Consider the following 20484-nt stretch of genomic DNA (forward strand, 5'->3'; position numbering starts at 1 on the left):
ATGTTCTAGTTTTCTTTCTTTCTAGATGATACGTTCTTGTTTGTTGCATGTTTTGTTGAATAATCTTATTCTTCTTATTCTTACAATCTGCTTCCACATGTCCATGTTTATGGCAAGAAAAACATGTGATGTTTTTCTGAGGAGGAAAGAATCTCATCTAAGATCTTACAAACTTGTTCAACTCATTTTTAAGAGAGAATGATCTTATTGCAATGTACCCTTTCTTTATCTCATTCATTGGCTTTTGATATTCTTGCTTGTTTTTGTTTTCTTTACAAAGCATGATGTTGTTAGACTCTTTTCCTATAGTTTCTTTTAGATGTGCTTCATTATCATATTTATTGGTTTCCTTTATTGAGTTCCTTATGGAGCCAAGGTCCCCTTCTAGCTACTTACACAACCTATTATTTTCTTCTAACTTAATTCTAGTTGAATCAATCTCAACTTCCAATATTTTACACTGTAGCTCCCTCTCCTTGAATTTACCTCTCGCCACCTCTTCTAGTATCCTTGCTTCCTTAATTTGTGTCTTTAGGCTGACAATTTCCTCCCTGTACTCATGATTTCTCTCATCACATATCTGCACCAGTTTCTTCAGATCTTTGTTTTCATTCTTCAATATTTCTATACTAGAAAATGATAAGGCAAGCCTAGCTTGATTTTCATTTGTCTCTTCTTCAAGAGAGTCAGGTACATTTACACAGGTAAAGGTTTCATTTATCTGAACACTTTCCTTTTGACAAGGTTTTTTCTCCTTTCTCTTTCCTTCCTCTGCATTGTTGTTGTTGGCCTCTCCATGCATGAGCTGCAATCTATCCCATATTTCTTTTGCAGAAGTTATATATATGATTGTATCAAGATCCTTATTATGAATATTGTTGTACATGACACATTTTTCTTTGGAATTCCATTGTTGTTCTTGCAAATACGGAGAATATTTGTAGTAACCATCACATACTAGTTTCCATACACCATGTCCATAAGATATCGAATCATATAAATTTTACATTATTTCTCCATTCATGAAAGTTTATTGCACTCAACACAGGTACACTTTGATAGTCCATGACTCAACCAGATCTATCTTAAAGATGTTAGACAAATATAGAAGGAACCTACTCTGATACCAATTGATGAAAACTTGACTAAACTGAGGGGCGGGGGGTGAATAAGTTTAGTAGATTCATGGACAGTAAATTCTTTTTGTTAATCTTATTAACTGAAAAATTGCATGAGAAACTTAACAAATAATGACCAACTATTGAATATGTGAACAAAAAGTAATAATCTAATCAAATCATCACATTGCCACAAAATAACAACACATATTGATGTCAGATATATGTGGAAACCCATAAAGGGAGAAAACCACGATCCAATTATTTTTTTGATGCAAAGGCAAGCTCCTGCTCCTTATTACATCTGATTTTCTATAGGCATCAACCTAGAGGAGGTTTCTACCTCAATTTTCTGCAACCTGCAACTGCAAGGAAGCTCCAACTCCCATATGTTTTTTGTAGATTACCACCCACAGGAGGCTCCTACCTCAACAAGATCCAATCTGATGTTTATCAAGCCACTGCTTGAAAGGAGACCACCATCTCCTGACGCAAACAAGAAATAACAATGTGTTGGTTTACCTTGTCATGATTTTTGCATATCTCCATCTTCATTTCTATATCTTCTTCCCTTCAAATATACTTCACATCAGCTTCATAAGTCTTAGGTAACTAATGTGTAATAGCTCAATAATCTCCCTTCCATTCTCTCTTTTTTAACCTCTCAATGCCTTCCAAAATCCCATCTTTTATAAAGATAGTTTGATGGTGTTTTGTATCCCACATAGGAATATTAAGTGAATAGGCTTGACTCTTTTCCTTCCACTCATTCATTTCTAAACTCTTCAAATCTTGAATATTAGAACACAAAAATAAATAATCCATCCAATTATTAATTGTAGCCACATGTAAGGATTAAATGCATCAACCTAATTTCAACATCAAATAACAATATTTATCATTAATGCCTCACAACAATCTTTGCAACATCCTTTCCTTTTCCTTCGAGTCTTTCCTTTTCATCTCAACAATTCAGCATAACAACTAATTAGTGTCACCACAAACTCTTCATCAAACAATCTCTGCAACATTATCCAAGCATTAAGCCATCAAAATGCTATCAACATGAGCATCAATGTTGTATCAAACCATCAATGTATATGCTTATCCTTTGTCCTTTCTCCTGCATACATTGCCTTCCTTTGCTGCTTGTTGCTCCTTTTCCATCACACCTTTGCTTGTTTGCTGCCTCTTCACTGCACTTTTTCCTTATTTTCCTTACTTCTCCTCCTTTCCTTGCTTCTTCTTGTTTCTCCTTGCATTTTTTCTCCTCACATTTTTTTTGCTACTTGTCTTATTGTTGTTGCTTGCCTTACTTCTATCGAAGAATCTACGGCAATAAGGTGTAATGATATTCTTCTTGACTTGATAACAATTTGTGAAGAAATTTTACAATTATCTTAGCTTGATCTTCTTTTTATTATTAGTGTATGTGTTTCATCAAACTACTACCAAAAACATAAAGATAAGAACACATATGTTGACTCTCTGCCAGGGCCAAAACCTCTCTACTCTTGGGACAAAAACCCTTTAGTAAGTTTCTCTTATTGAAGCTTCTTATTGATCACTTCCAAACGTAGACCCCTGACAAGAATATCCTCCAAGAACAAGTCAATTCCTTTCTCCTTCTGACACTTCGTTCCCTGACACTTTGTCCTCTTCCTTCCAACACTTCGTTACCTGACACTTTTTCCTCCACCTTCCGTCACTTCGTTCTTCTTTCAACTTGATGGTAACCCTTGTTGAACTTGCTCTAAAAGAGATACCTTTGATGAGACCCTTTTCTTATGATGATTCCTTTCTTCTCTTCACCAACCAACGTACTCATATGACTATAATGGGAGGGTTGTTATGAAAGTAGATACAACCTCTTTGCCTTCACACATGTGAATGTTTTCCTTATCATGTTGACCTCTTCTTTCTTTGCTTCAAGAGCTCATTCTACACTTGAGTGAGGGGCCTTATAGGCCTACTTATATTTCCCAACCAATGAAGTTATGTGACTATGATCATAGTGTTGTAATGACCACAGGAAGAGGCTTTGTTTCTCACGTGTGACTATTTTCTACCCTAGAAAAAAGTCCTCTTAACTTCAGCCTAGACTTCACCTTGTACATTGCACTAGAGGCTCCCTTTTTTGTATCTTGATGACCCTTTACTTGTAGCTTTTCTTTGCTAATTTCAAAGGTGTATTCTTGATGTTATAATGGAGTGGATAGCCTCTATATATAGAGAATTGTCCCTCATTTTAGGCCAATTTGAAGGCCGACTAGAAGCCTGCAGGCTGACTTAACATTTATAATTTGGATTGCTTCTTTTGCAGGTGTCGTTGCATGGAGGAGACTTGTTGAATTTTCTTGGAGGTATTCTCTTGACTGTAATACATAAACATGCATGGTGCAACATGCCCTTAAGGTGTTCAACATTTTCTTTTGACTATTTGACTCACATATAACACTTTAACATGTGCTAGACCCATTTCAATGAGAAAGAAACTCATTGATATATATTATAAAAATAATATTTCGTTTCTTGAATATATACAAATATCAAAAGTACATTTATGAAGACCGAACCTAGTTACATTTCCTTCAACATCTTCTCTGCATTTTTTCTTTCTTTTCCTTGCTTCTCCTCCTTGCCTTGTTGCTTCTTGTTGTGCCTTGCATTATTGCTCCTTGCATTGTTGTTTCCCCTTGACTTGTTGCTGCCCCTTGCCTTGCTTCTCCATGATTCTCCTTCAATGCTCCTTTGTGATCAATGACAATAATGCCAACAACATTTTGAAACTCCTATATACCATTGGAAAGCTCTTTTAGAGCTCTTTTCTTGAAGTGATCCTCATAACTAAAAATGGCTTAAAATATTTTGTACTTTCACCATTCTTTGATTTGTTCTACATTCTTCTTGTAATCATCTTTGTTGTTTCCTTCATCCTAATCACCTTTTCCATCAACGAAAATAATTTTCTAATATTCTCCCCCTTTGGAATTGATGGCAACACCTTGATCAAACAGAATCAACACCATAAAGTAGTAAATAAAAGTGTGATTTTCTCCTTATTTGGATGTTTCTCCCCTTTTGATGCACTTCTAATCGATTGTAACTCTATTGTGGAATACTTCTCCTTTCCATTCTAATCATCAATAATTATCCTCCTTAGTTTGAAGTTCTTTTCCATATTTTGTTTAGTTAGAAATACTTCTCCCTCTTTGACATCAATGGAAAAGACACTCACAATGTTCCCCTAGCAACAATCTCCCCCTTGTCTTGTAGATCATGTGGACTTGGCAGTTGCATCTTGATATGCTGAAAGTTTGTTGGATGCCATTATCCCTCTTAAGGAATTCCCAGTGGAGGGAGTCAAGAGGAACTACTCCTAACATTTTCCTTAAATACTCAAACTAATCTCTTGGGAGAGGTTTGGTGAAGCTATCATTGACCTGCTCCTTTGTAGGAGCATAATCAATATTGATAATGTGATATGAAAATGTCTCTCTCAACAAATGGTACTTGATTGGAATATGTTTTCCCTTTGTGTGAAAAAATAGATTCTTTGACATGTTGATGACACTTATATTGTTATAGATTATAGGAATAGGCTAATCATAAAAAAAGTGTACATCCTGCAAAGTCTACTTCATCCATAAGAGTTGAGTGCAAATAGTAGATAAAGAGATTGAAACTTGCTTCTTGCTCAACCATGAAACTAGATGTTCTCCAAGAAAGGAATCACCACCACTTGTGCTCTTTCGATCATCTACATCACATGCCTAATCAACATTAATATAAAAAGTCAGTGAAAAATATTTACCTCTTAGGTACCAAAGTCCATAGTCCATCGTGGCTTTGAGATATCTGAGAATTCTCTTAGCTGCTAGAAGATGCCTTTGTCTAGAGGTTGCCTGAAGTGTTCTAACAATATCAATTTTCTAGATAATGTTTATTCGTGAAGCTGTCAAATATAAGAGGTTCCCAATAATAAACCTATATAAATTTTGGTACACTTGTAGTAATTCATAAGTCTTTCTAAGCTTGCAAACTTTAACAATTAATTTTCTCATTAAAGAACACTCCTCCATGCCAAATTTCTTCAATACTTCCTTGAGATATTTAGTTTGTGAGATAAAAATCCATTTGGGAGTCTGTACAATCTTAAATCCAAGAAAATAATAAAACTCTCCAAGCGTATACATTTCAAACTCAACCTTCATATCACCTACAATCTAGCATGTTAGTGGATTTGAATCACTGGAAAATATAATATCATCAACATAGAAAATTACCACCATTAATTTTCAATTATTAGATTTTACATATGGATTACTATCATTTGCACCTCTTTTGAAACCACACTTGAGCAAGTAACCATCCAACTTGGAATACCAATCTTGTGGGGCTTTCTTGAGACCATACAAGGCCTTATTCAACTTGTAAACATAATTTGGCTGATCTGATAGATGAAAACCATCTAGTTTCTTTATGTAAACTTCATTCTTTAACTTTCCATTTAGAAAAGTAGATTTGACATCCATATGATATATTTTGAATTTCTTAAAACAATAAAATTTTAGGAACATTATAATGTGCTTTAATCGAGCAACAAGAGAAAAAGGTTCATCAGAATCTAGATATTCTATTTGTGCATAGAATTTGTACACTAATCGAGCCTTATTTATAAACACTTCACCATTCTCATTCAATTTATTTCTAAAGACCCACTTTGTGCCAATGACATTATTATTTTTTATCAAGGAACAAGCTCCCATGTCTGATTTTTTTCAATCTGGTCCAACTCTTCATGCATATATTTTAATCGATTATCATCATGACTAGCCTATACAACATCCTTATGTTCCTCCATGGATAAAAGAGCTACATGCACTCGTGTAGAGGGATTAAGTATCTTCCTTCTTGTAGGTACAACTATGTTTAAATCACCAACAATTTAATCAGCTAGGTGATGCTTTTGCACATAGTTTGAAGGTTCCTTGGCTTGAGGAATAGAGGTTTCTTCATTATCTTCATCTAAAAGTGGCTCTTCAACCTTATCATCATTATTGACTGAATCAGGGGAGCTGGTATTTATTAGTTGATTGACTTCAAACTCAACATATTCATCCACTTTGACATCAATAAAATTAACAATATTCTTGGTATTCTTATTGTAGCATCTATAGCCTTTGTTATTATGAGAATATCCAAGAAAAATTCCTTCATTGGCCTTTTCATCAAACTTACCAATATTTTCATCATTCCTCTTGATATAGCTCTTACTTCCAAAAAATATGAAATGCTTGACTGTAGTAGGTCTAGCATACGAAAGCTCATAGGGAGTCTAGTCACTATTTATTCTAAAATGATATTTGTTGAGAATCACTACCACTGTGTGAATGGATGTAGCCTAAAATATTTGTTGAACATCCATTTCTCCCATCATAGCTTGATCCAATTATTAAATAGATATATTTTCTCTCTCTACTACACAATTATGTTCTGGAGTCTTTGCTATAGTGAACTTGATTTTGATGCCATGTTGCCTGATATAGTCATCGAACTCTTTTGAAGTAAACTCACCTCCACTGTCAAACCTTATTCTCTTGATTTTACAGTAAGTTTCATTCTTAGCTATGGCCTTAAAATATTTAAACTTCTCAAAAGCTTCTGAATTTTCTCTGAGAAATGAAACCGATATCATTTTGTTGAAATTATCAATGATAAGCATAAAGTATAACTTACCTAAGGGTGACTGTGTCCTTGATGGTCCTTTTGTGGTAAAATCACAACCCCCCTGTTTTTAACTTATTATCTTTATAATAATAATGGGGACCCTTTTCGTAAATTTTGGCTAAATCACCTTTTAGTATTTTCCTTTTGGTTAAGTATGCAATAATTTTGTGAGATTTTTTTTTCTTCAGATTTCCATTATGATTACTTCATTGTGTTCAATTTCTTACTATCTTTCTATTGGTTCTCATTTCATCTCATTTGGACCCGCGGTTTACAAATGGTGCTTATCCGAAGTTCAGTCATTTTTACCGACTCGGCTAAAAATGTAAAAAATGTATATTATCTCAATCTTTGTAAATTAATTAGTTTTAATTGTAAATAATTTTTTTATTAATTTTCTAATTAATTTTTAATTTAATTATTTTTTCACTAACTATCCTACAAAACCATCGAGTGTAAGAACATTATGTATGTTCTAAAACTTTATAATAAAAATATATAAAACTATACATAATAATCTCACAACCTCAATCTCGAATCACAATTTTAATTCGTTACGAGATGTTGACCTCCTAGGATTTTCCTTTCCCCATGGTGGTAGTTTCTTTGCTCAGAACATATTATAATAATTAGATGTAGTTTTTATTAGGAAGTAGGGTCCCACTCCACATTGGCCTCCTCTCCTCTCCTCCCTCACCTTAGGCCTTCTCTTCATTTTAAGACTTCCAAATATCATAACACTTATTTTAAATCATCCTGAAATCCTCCTCTCGAAATCCAACCCCCGAGACTTCCTTATCACTCTAAAATCCTCCCTTATCTCTCCTCCCTCTTCCTCAAGATTTCGGGCTCTGAAATTTCGGAATTTAATTTTAATTCTTCTTTGAAATATTATATCTCTCTGGCACCGAGACTTCTTATCTCTCCTCTCCTCCCTCCTTCCTCACGTCAGCACTTTATCTTTTCATAACTCCAATTTTAAAGACTCTCTGAAAGCTTGCTCCTCCAAAACTTTGACACCTCCTTATGACTCCCTTATTATTATTCCTTATGGTCCATTCAATGGAACCAAAAGCCACTATTGAAATTTTATTTAATAATATATTTTAATTTATTTATTTAATATTTTTGTTAATTTAAATATTAATTAGTTTATATAATGTATTTTAATTCTGTAATTTAATTAATTTGTAATTAATATAATTTTAATTAAGTTGTATATTTTAATAATTGTAATTAATTAGTAATTATTTAAGTTTAATTGTACAGTTAATTAGGATAAAAATTTTAAATTAAAATTGTCTAATTTTGGTCCGCGCATGCATTTTTGCACAATTCTAGTAATTTTAACACTTCAACTTTGGAAAGGCATATCTCAAGATTTACTTGGCCAAATGAATCTCATAACAGATCGTTAGAAATCTAAGAATGAGGAGAATAATCTGGGAATGATAAGTTTAGAATATTTAATCATTTATTGACCAAAAAATTTAGTAGAAGACAAAATATTTGTAACAACAATTGGTTTTTCTTAATTTGATTTGGGTAAATTTCATTGGCTTGGGAAAACTACTAAAACTAATTCATTCCCAAGCAATACTCAAAGGCTAATCAGACCCATTTGAAGCAATTGTAGCATGGAATTTCTTTGGATTTTGTTTATTTTAATTTAGAAATTTCATGAGAGTTTATTTTTCTCATTACTAGTATGCAATTTAATTTATTTTTATTTTGGTTTTGATTGGTTTGTAGCAAGAGATCAATTGGAGAAGTTCATATATGAGGGATTTTGGAGTAATCAAAAGAGACCAGCAAAGAGGAAAATGATGAATTTGTAACTCTAATTCAGGATCTAGAAAACTACTCTTAATAGTTCTCCATTTTTAGTTTTCATTTTTGTAATTAAATAACAGTCTTGAGACTGAACAAGGGGTTCCTCTTCTCTACAACTAGAGGCTCTAAGAGAACTATTGTATTAGGATATTATAGTTGAAGGTGAGGGGAAAACTTCAAATCTAAGGTGTTAGGGGAAAATTATGTGATTTTTCTTGTTGTGCATTTTCACTTTTGTAGTGTGTTGTGAGCTGAATTATTGAGAGAGAGAGCATTTTTGGGTTCTGAAAGAGAAGATTGTTTTACACTACTGTAAGCAATTTCTTCAAGGAGTTGAAGCTTTTCATGGACAGCAAAATTTTTACTAAAGTTTTGGTATGATTTTAATAAATTTTCATTTCAATTCGCTATTGTCTAAAATTTGAGTTAATGTGCTATTTCTAGAATTTCTCTAATTTATTTTAATTTCTGCTCTAAACAGTGTATATCATTTTGATATTGAGCACTATTTTTGTATCAATTTTTTTTTCTATTAAAATTTGTTAGGAGCTATCTCTGAGGAACATAACAAAATTAGAATTAATGTGAATTCATTGAAATGGAAATGTACTGAGAAGTTACTATTTATTGTTTAGATACATTCCCATTTTATTTTCTCTTTCATTAATTAAATGAACTACTTATTTAATTAATGAAAATTATATTATAAATTCAACCATATAAATAGTCCTCTTCCCCTGGTTAGTTAGTCCATCTGCTCTTCAATTGAGAGAAGGTTAACCTTTTCCAATTCTAGATAGGATTAACTTATTGGCTTGAATATTAGAGTAAATTTGCATTTTGGTTTAAGTCTACATCCTATAATTCCCCTTAAGCAGGGGGAAATTTATGTGTGGCTTAGCTGAGCCCTTAAGTTAGATTAAGGATTTTCTTGCTTGCATGTGCACAACAAGAGGGCAGATTTGATTTCTCTTTATGTAGTGAGTAGTAGATAAATCACAAGATAGAAAGGAAAGAGAAGGGGTAATTGGACCTAATTGAACCAGTTGGAGCTATTATACAAACAAATAGGAGTCTCATTTGGGACTCTAACTAGATGGCCTTCCCTGATGTTGATGAGGTCATTTTTGGACATCAACATTTTTGGCACTAAAAAGAGGGCTAGAATTATATTGTTTCTTTGAATATTAAGTGTTATAAATTTTTATCATATTTTAATGGATCCTTTTAAGTGGCCACTTTGGAGTTTGTTTTACTAGAATTACACCTGATTCAACTCCAATTCAGGTAGTAAAACTCTTGTCAATGATGACGTTCAATGGTAAGAAAAATGCCTTTGTTTATGAACATGTTCTTCAATTTATTTGAAATTGTAATAATTTTGATATTAATGAAAGTGTCATGTGCAGGATGATAACTCTTACTTGGACAGGAATGGAAAAAAACTAGTGTAAATCTCTGCCATTTGCCTCCATTTGCACTTGGGATGAGCTTATAAAGGTTTCTTACATGCTTTTTAGGATTACGACTACGAACAGGTATGAAATCAACTTGAATCTCTCCATCGATTTGATGGTGATTTGTTAGATGACTTTATCATTAGATTCAAATTAGTTTGTTTTTAATTTCAATATGATGATTTGCCTCAAAATTTTCAATTAATGGGGTGGTTTAGAAAACTAATTTCCCTTTCTTGCATTGTTAATCCATATGAGACAATTTCAAGATTTGATGAAACTTCTTCAACTTCTATAAACATGTTTGAAACTTCTGAGATTGGGGTTCATGAAAATCATGATGAAGTTTCCTCGGTCATGTATTATAAATTCCTTCATTTAGTGCACACTTCTTAGAGCATTAATGATGTTCATGATACTCTCATCCATGTTAATGAATCACAATCACAAAGCTTGGAATAATATGTTAATCAAATACAAGGAGATACCAACAACATATTTGAAGAACCAACTACCTCAAGATATGAATACAACCTGAAATGAAATAAGAAAATTATCTAATATATCAACAAGCACAAGAGCATATTGAAGATTACAATATTGTACAATTCGCTACAGAAATTCCTTAATTTTATCATGTTGATCAAATACAAAATTCAAGGTAGCCAAACTACAGCCTTCAAGAAAGCATAAGTAGCCAAATGAATGATCAAGAATCTAAAACTTGCGATGGACAAAAATGCACAAGAGTATGCAAATAGACATATTTTTAGGTTCATTCCTTCTAACTCTCATTTCTCCATTTATCCTCATATTTTTGTTGATGTCAATTCATCTTCTATTTGTATTAATTTTATTCCAAAAAGTAGAGAGATTGATGTAAATTATTAGTCTATTATTTTTTATCGAGGTAGAGAGACAAGTATTTATCATTCTTCTGACATTGATGAAAATGTGCTCAATACTCCTCGTTTTGATGCATTGTATGGTAATGAAGAGTATCTTAGTGAATGTCGTGAAGTCATTTTCAATAATTAATTTGACATTGAGGATGTTGATTTATATTATTCACCATTTAATCCTCATGTTCCTAGTCAAACCATACTTAAAAATGAAGAAAACTTTAATTTAGAAATTGTTCTAATAAATTCTCATTCTGAAACATTTAATCATTCTAATGATTTCATAATTCAAGAATTTATCCTAATTTATGATTCTTATGATGATCAAGTTCTCACTCATATTCATGGTCCTAAACCTTTTTTCCCTCCACAAGTTGATGCCAATGATAATTCTAAATCATACTTTCCTAGCTAATGCTTGTGGGAAGGAAATTATTTCAAATCGGTCTGAATTGTGATGTAAATTTAATTGTAACAATTGTGTGAATAGTAATTTCATTTTATTTTTCCTTCATTTATTTTGTTTATTTTCATATTTGTTTTCTTCTTGCATTTTTTAGTTCTTAGATATCATTTCTTGACATATGGAACAACTAAGTGTTGAACAATTGCAATATGCATTAATAGAATGTGAAAATAAATCACCAGATTTAGATCATGACCATCAAGGGTTGTTAATCTTCTCTTTCCATATGATGGCCATATCTTATCAGCTTATTTTTCCTTCTAGAGTGCATTGTCAACACGAATCATCACTTTTGAGTACACTGATGCAATATATCCCGCCTTTTAGTTTAGTTAATGATCTTTCGATAGATTCATTAAGATCCCATCTGAATTTCATTGATACATTAAGTTGTTTGGAATATTTAGTTCTATTGCAAATCATTAATGACATGTTTTATGTACATAGCACTAATGGTTTTTGAACCTCTTTTTCATTTAACCTCTTCCATTCTCTATCAATTATCTATCCATATTTTTATTATCCCACAGATATTTGGTTGGAGGAAAATATTCAAGAGAAGGTGATTGAAAATAAGCTACCTTTTTCTAATATGTTAGCAATAAATCTAGACACTGCATTCAACTTTATTTTTGTTGATTTAATTATATTTTTGTTACTATTGTGTGACATGTACATACATGCAGGAAATAAAATGTTGGAATGGTTACACTCGAAGTATGCTTTCACCTAATTTTGGTCTTCTCTTTAGATTAGGATTAGGAATAGATTAGTTTATATTTATATTCCTTTCTTATTTGTATTTATTTCAATATTTCATATTTTTCAATAAAAAGGTAATGAAGCCCAAGCATTTTCCTTAATATTCACTTGATTTTTGGTAAAGAGTGTCTTGGAGCATATTTACCGTCTAATATTTGTAGATCATATTAATGCTTATGGTGCATTTTTTTATTTCTCTCAATTATAGCTATGCACTTTTGAAACAATAATTTCTCAGAGCATTGCTAAATGATCTCATTCACCACTCTTTCTCTTCCACCACTATTGTTCATCAATATGAAGTGGATATAATTCAATAGCTCATTACTTAGTAGTTAATTTAAATTAAATAAGTAGATGATGTTCGAACATATGCAAAATAAAAGATAATACATAGGAGAATTTTGAGACTTATAATTTAAACTTACAATCAGACTCTTCCAGGTATGCATAGATATGTTCATCTTCATCTGTTGTTAATTTTCTATTTTTCATAGTTTACTTCTTATTTATGTTTTTCTTTTTTTGCGGGTCTTCATTGGCTTGATTTGGAGACTTGATTTTTATTAGAAAAATTAATTAGATTTAGAAATAATCAAGTAGAAAACATATTTAAAGTCACAAACATGTTCAGGGAAGTATTTCTTTTTCATCAAAATGAGTAATTTTGTGCTCTACCTTTCCTTTTCTTTCTAGAATTGTGAGATGAGTCATCCTAATTTTTTCCTTTTTCATGGATGAAGTTTAAATGAAACGCTTGACTTTTCTCATTCTAATTTTTCACAAACATGTAGATTCCTACTTTTAAAATAATTAATCAAATAGCCTACAAGAAAAGGAAAATCACATAAAAATATTGCAACAGTTGTAAAAGTACTCTTGTCCATGATTTTACCTCTGCCCATTCTGAATCTTACATTGAACGAGTTGATTTGACCCTCTGAGTTTCACTCATTCATATTACATCTTCCTTAGTCACATTTCTTCCTCCCGAGATTATTCAGAGCTTTTATCTTGTAAATATCATAATCTTGGTCATCTACTTTTTGTTTCATTTTTAAGAGAATATCCTTTACGAGATCTTTCCCTCGAGACTTCATACCTTCAGGACTATCGGATTCTCAGATTTGTATTATATCGGAAGTGTTTTAAAATATTTTCCGAGAATTATCATTTGAGAAATCAATACCTCAAAACCTCATAAACATATTTTATTGGAAACATTTTAAAATTGTTCAAAGATTTCTAACCGGAGATCCAGATGGCCGTTTCCTCAGCTTTCACGCTCATTATGCTTGATAAAGAAAATCCCCCCCACTTGACTATCTTATCTAATATCTATATCAGAGTCCCTTAAGTTGATTTAAATTATAAAACGACTTTTGAAATTCCGATATGGGATTCCATATGCCTCACTTCTATTCATTGATCTTAGATTCCCTTTCTCAGAACTTTATTCTAAAAAACTTATGAGATATCTCTTCCAAGATTCCTATTTCTCTCTATACAAAGTTCCTCAATATCTTAGAACCTCGAGATATCAGATTAATATATCTTGTAGGCTTTTGGTCAAATCATTCATTACTTGACAGTCCTACCTATCACTACACTCATATGGAGTCCTCTATTTACTTTATTCAATCCTGAATTTCATGACACCCAGCTATTCGAGAAATTTGATGTATTTTCAATTGTAATTTCATCAATTCCAAGAATTTATACCTTGAGATGACTAAGTGACTTTTGGGATATCCATTCTTCATGGTGTGTGCACATGAATTGTATCGTTGTGCATTCATTGGACATACATCCTCACATGCATTGTTAGGCCTCCTTTTACTCTTCACAACAATATTCTTGGATAATGAAAAGTGTATCACCTGCGGCTCGCTTATGTTTTGGTCTTTGTCTCATTATTGGATGTTCATCTCATCATCCGAGTCATCTTTTAGTATGCATCCTCATTTTTATTTCAAGGCACTCTTGAGTAGCCACTATGGTGATGTAGCCAACTAGTAAGAAAATATAGAATACGCAAAGGTAATGGATCATGGAACATTTATGTTTAATTCTTTCTTGGTTTTCTTATTTTTGGTATTTCACTTCATATTTATCCTACAAAATATTAAAGTCCTCTTCATGTACACATAAGTATTACATAGGTTGGGGCATGGTCTTTATTTTTGAAATATTATGAAAACCTTGGAGTTTATATGAAATCTGAAGAAACAAAGAGAACAATTCTCTATAATTCATAGAGGAATGACATTTTCATTTTCATTTCTGATGAATTTTATTTATTTCAGATTCCTTGAACATGAATCATTTGTTTTCCTATCTTTATTACTTGCTCTAGATTAGATTTAATAAGTTTTGGTTTTTGGGCCAATGAAAACTTCGTAGAAAGCCACTTCTTCATAATTTTAGTTCCAATTAAAAGAGGAGGTTATCTTTGTTGGAGAAAATTGACATATTTCAAGTCAAATTAAATGAAATTCTTCAATGGTTAGTCTCATATTCCCACTTTCATCCTTTTCCTTTTCTTTACATCTTTTTTTTAGCTTTGTTTTTCAGTTTTTCTATATAAAATTCTGTTTTCTAGGTCTTCACAAACATTTTTCACACGTCTACCAGCTCAGACTTGAAACTCATTCTCCTTGTTGTTTTCTTTTGATTATTGGAAGAGTAGAAATGATGTTCATAAAATTAGCTAAATCAGGGACTCTCTGAACCTTCAACTTGTTTCACAAGCCTTGTTGATTAGAAAAAATGTTAAGATGTTCTTATAAAATTAGAAAATTTGCAAAGGAGAGAAATTTCCCTTTTGGCTTCATTTTAGCTCATGACTGCTTTTCAATTTATGGTTTGAGAGCCTAATTGCTTTTAACTCTACAAGATAAAATTTATTAAAATCTCAACATAAGACGGACGCACATGTTTATCTTATTTTACTCTTTTGTTGAGACATTTTTATAGTTAGTCTTGTTGGGGTTGCCTTTTTAAATTGGACTTTTCTTTTATTTTTCTTCTCCTTATTTGACATTTTTGAATTATACTGAGTTCTTATTTCTCTTTAGTTTGGATTTGTTTTTGCTTTTGTTGTTTGTTTTGGATCAATTTTGTAGATATTACCAAGATTCATATAAAATGAATTTTCTTACCTAACATTGGTTGACATACATAGGAAATTTATACTTTGTTTATTTCATGAGTTTCATTTACCCTCAAGGGATATTTTTATGGAATTTTGAATCCCTCATACCTTAAATATTTTCCATGAAGGAACATGCATCCTTCCTAAGTGATATAGTTCATCTTTTCAAGGAAAGAACTAACCTGAGTTTCACTCAACAGATCCCTCACATCCCTCCACTTTATAAAAATACTTTGAATGATGGTTGTGGGGGAAGGATATGGAGTCAATATTATGGAAGTATTAAATACATTTTGTTAAGTCTGTTTTACCATCCCACCTCTTTCATTTAGGTACATCATAAACATAGCTCGCAAATGTGCTTATCAAAAGGTGATTAAAATGGGACACATGGGAACTACAAGTAAACCCATCAGGGCTATAAACATTCGCTGATAGTGGGGCAATGCTTATATGACATTAAGGAAAACTTTGTTGGGGTATTGAATAGGCTCGTTGGCAGCGAAGCAATGTCAGAGACCATTCATATCAATGGATATATGCGTTATCAACAAACTCCTATTTGTACCTTCTTCTATCACTCATACGAGGTAATCTTAAATATTTAAATATTCCCCAAAATTCACATTCATGAATTTAGACTCAATATCCTTTGATTACTTACCTTTTTGAAGCTATATTGCTTGGTTCATTAATGTGGGACCCATGAAAAATGTTTTATTGCTTGATGGCTTAATATAATTTCTCATTACCTTTTGGTTAAATTTAAACTCATTATTGTTTAACCAAAGATAACTAGTTCTTCCCATGTGTCACCATTGTTGTGGTAAAATCACAACCCCCCATTTTTAACTTATTATCTTTGTAATAATAATGGGGATCCTTTCCGTAGATCTTGGCTAAATCACCTTGTAATATTTTCCTTTTTCTTAAGTGTGCAATAATTTTGTGATATTCGTTTTCTTCAGATTTTCATTCTAATTGCTTCATTGTGTTATATTTCTTGTTCTCTTTCCATTGGTTCTCATTTCATCTCATTTGGACTCACAGTTTACCAATGGCGCTTATCTGAAGTTCGGTGATTTTTACCGACTAGGCTAAAACTGTCCAAAATGTATATTATTTTAATTCTCATAAATTAATTAGTTTTAATTGTAAATATTGTTTTTATTAACTTTCTAATTAATTTTAAACTAATTCTTTTTCACTAACTATCCTACAAAACCACTTGGTGCAAGCACATTATGTATGTTCTAAATTTTTTTAATAAAAATATATAAAACTATACATAACAATATCGGATGGAAATTTTAATTCCTTATGAGCTTTTGATATCCAGATATTTTCCTTTCCCTGTGGTTGTAGTTTTTCTAGTCGGGACTTATTATAATAACTGGTTGTCATTTTTATTAGAAAGGAGGGTCCCACTCCACATGGGCCTCATCTCCTCCCTCACCTCGGGCCTTCTCTCCATTTCAAGACTTCCAAATATCGTAACATTTATTTTAAATCATCCTAAAATCCTCCTCCCAAAATCCAACCCTGAGACTTCCTTATCACTGTGAAATCCTCCCTTATCTCTCCTCCCTCTTCACAAGGTTTTGGGCTCTCAAATTTCAGAACTTAATTTTAATTCTCCTATGAAATCTTATGTCTCCCTAGCCCCAAGACTCATTATCTCTCCTCTTCTCCCTCCTTCCTCACCTCGGCACCTCGACACTTTATCTTTTCGTAACTCCTATTTTAAAGACCCTCTGAAATCTTCCTCCTCTAAAACTCTAACACCTCCTTATGACTCCCTTATTCGTATTCCTTATGGTCCATTCAATGGAACCAAAAGCCACTATTGAATTTTAACTCCGTAATAATATATTTTAATTTATTTATTTAATATTTTAATTTATTTATTTAATATTTTAATTAATTGAAATATTAATTAGTTTATACAATGCCTTTTAATTTCATAATTTAATTAATTTGTAATAAATTTGGAATTAATCACAATTTAATTAATTTTTATATAATTTATTTAATAATTATAATTAATTAATAATTATTTAACTTTAATTGTACTATTAATTAGGATTAGGATTTTTAATTAAAATTGCCTAATTTCGGCCCACACATGCATTTTTCCAGAATTCTAATAATTTTAACACTTAAACTTTGGGAAATCTTATCTCGAGATTTACTTGGCCAAATTAAGCTCACAATAGCTCATTAGAAATATAACACTGAGGAGAATAATTTGGGAATGATAAGTTTAGAATATTTAATCATTTAATGGCCCAAAAATTTAGCATAAGAAAAAGTGATGAATTTGCAACAACAATTGTTTTTTCTTAATTTGATTTGGGAAAATTTCATTAGCTTGGGAAAACTGCTACAACTAATTTATTCCCTAGAAGTACTCAAAGGATAATAAAATACATTTGAAGCAATCGTAGCATGGAATTTCTTTGGATTTTTTTTTTTAATTTACCAATTTCATGAGAGATTATTTTTCTAATTTCTAGTATGAAATTTAATTTATTTTTATTTTGGTTTTGATTGGTTTGTAGCAGGAGATCAATTGGAGAAGTTAATATCTAAGGAATTTTGGAGCAATGGAAAGAGGCCATCAAAGAGAATAATGGGGAATTTTGCAGCTGTAGGCCACGATCTGGAAAACTACTCTTAATAGTTCTCTATTTTTAGTTTTTATTTTGTGTAATTAAATAACAATCTTGAAAATGGAAAAGGGTCTCATCTTCTCTACAACTAGAGGGTATCGAAGCACTATTGTGTTATGATATTATAGTTTTTTGTGAGGGGAAAACTTCATATCTAAGGTGTTAGGGGAAAATTATGTGATTTTTCTTGTTGTGCATGTGCATTTTTGTAATGTGTTGTGAGTTGAATTATGGAGAAAAAAAGCATTTTTTATTTCTAAAAGGGAAGATTGTTTTTCATTATTGGAAGGAATTTCTTCAAGGAGCTGAAGTTGCTCATGGACTAGAAAATTTGTAATAAATTTTTGGTATTATTTTAATAAATTTTAATTTCAGTGCACTGTTGTCTGAAATGTGAGTTAATCTGTTATTTTCAAAATTTCTCTAATTGATTTTAATTTATGTTTTAAATAGTGTATTACATTCTGATATTGAGAAATATTGTCGTATCGATTTGTTTTATGTTATTTAAGTTCTATAGGAGATATCTTCGAGGAACATAATAGAACTAGAATTAATATGAATTCATTGAAATAAGAATGTACCAAGCAATAACTATTTATTGTTTAGATACATTCTCATTTTGTTTTCTCTTTCATTAATTAAATGAACTACTTCTTTAATTAATGAAAAAAATATAATGAATTCAATCATATAAATAATCCTCTTCCCTTGGTTAGTTAGTTCATATACTCTTCAATTGAGAGAAGGATAACCTTTTCCAATTTGAGATAAGATTAGTTTTTTTTCTTTCATATTAGAGAAAATTTTCTTTTATATTTAATTTTGCATCCTAGAAGTCCCCTTATGTAGGGGAAGAATTTAGGTGTGGCTTAGCTAAGCCCTTAATTCAACTTAAGAATTTCCATGCTTGCATGTGTACAACAAGAGGGTAGATCTGATTTCTCTTTTTATGTTAGTGAGTAGTAGATAAATCAAAAGCTAACAAGGAAAGAGAAGGGGTAACTAGACCCAATTGATCAAGTTGGAGCCATTATACAAGTGAATAGGAGTATGATTTGGGACTCTGATTGTGTGGCATTCCCTAATGTTGATGAGGTCATTTTTGGCCATCAATAGGTCCACACAGATCCATATGTACAAGTTGAAGGGGCTTGGTTGATGAGCCCTCCTTGGACTTGAAATGTGTTTAAACTTCATTTCCCAACTGACAAGACTTTCCAATAATATTATGTTGTTGTTCTGACAGACACCCTCCAAAATTTTTCCCACACTTGAATTTCCAAGCCTACGGAGGATCTTGCAATCGGTAGTTCCATTGTCAAATCTTGGTTGGTTGATGTATTGTTAAGTATTTGAGCTCCCTCTTGGATTATAAGAGTCGAATTCACCCACTCGCACATGCTCAGTCTACATCAAGTTCATGAGCCCTTTATTTTACATAAGCTTACACAGGAATATCATAGTCCATCAAGATTGTTCATGTGTGATGATCAACCCATGTCGGCAATTAGTGCATGATTTCATTGAGAGTTTCTCACTTTTGGTTTTGGTTGTGGTTTTGTTTCGATGAGTTTTCTGAACTGTCGCTTTTGCATGCCTTCACTTTTGCAAGTGTCACTTTCATGTTTTTTACTGTCACCTTCACTTGCTTTCATCCTAATTATTTTCATTTTTATGTTATCTTAGATCTGACATGTGATTTTTTCACTGTTGATTGCATATCGCAAGTGTCATTCACACTTTTCTCTTTATAAATCAAATGTTTTATTTTGTTATGGAGAGTGTAGCTTATCATGTAAAGTGGAGTTTTTGGATTGTTTCAAAGGGTAAATTTGGTGCTATTGGGTCTCTCTAGTCATGTAGACAATTTTTAGACTCATTTCCAAAGTTTTGTGTCGTTGCACAAGTGTCGTCACTATCATAGCAAATTGTACCTTTAATGTCACACTTGTGGAAGTTGTGTCAATGTCATCGCATTAAGGGAAGTATGTTATTCAGTATTCTGAGTGATCAATATCATGTCTTAAATTTTTCTAAGTGTGTGATCATGCTCAATTTTTTTCCTTGTTCATTTGGCTCACTGATTCCACACTTAGCCTGATCCAGAAAATTTCACTCCCGAGCAACTTGACATCACTCAGCCTTCCTGAACTGTGCATTGCGCATCCTTAAAGCTCAATCCCTGACCTTTCCTTTTGGAACTATGCATTTTTCAGTCAAAGTGCTTAGATTTGACCCTTGAGCTCCATAACTACACAATTGCTTCGTCCCAGTTAGCCTTAACTGCACATTGTGTAGTGTCAAGCCTCAAGCTTCCAGCCTGACACCTTGAGCTACGAAACTGTGCAATACTTGATATTGTTCTCCCTATATAACTATGCATTGGA

The sequence above is a fragment of the Pinus tabuliformis genome, chromosome 8 (genome assembly GCF_031772625.1).
Source record: "Pinus tabuliformis cultivar Carrire ecotype Pingquan chromosome 8, CPIR1, whole genome shotgun sequence".
Classification (NCBI taxonomy): Eukaryota; Viridiplantae; Streptophyta; class Pinopsida; order Pinales; family Pinaceae; genus Pinus; species Pinus tabuliformis.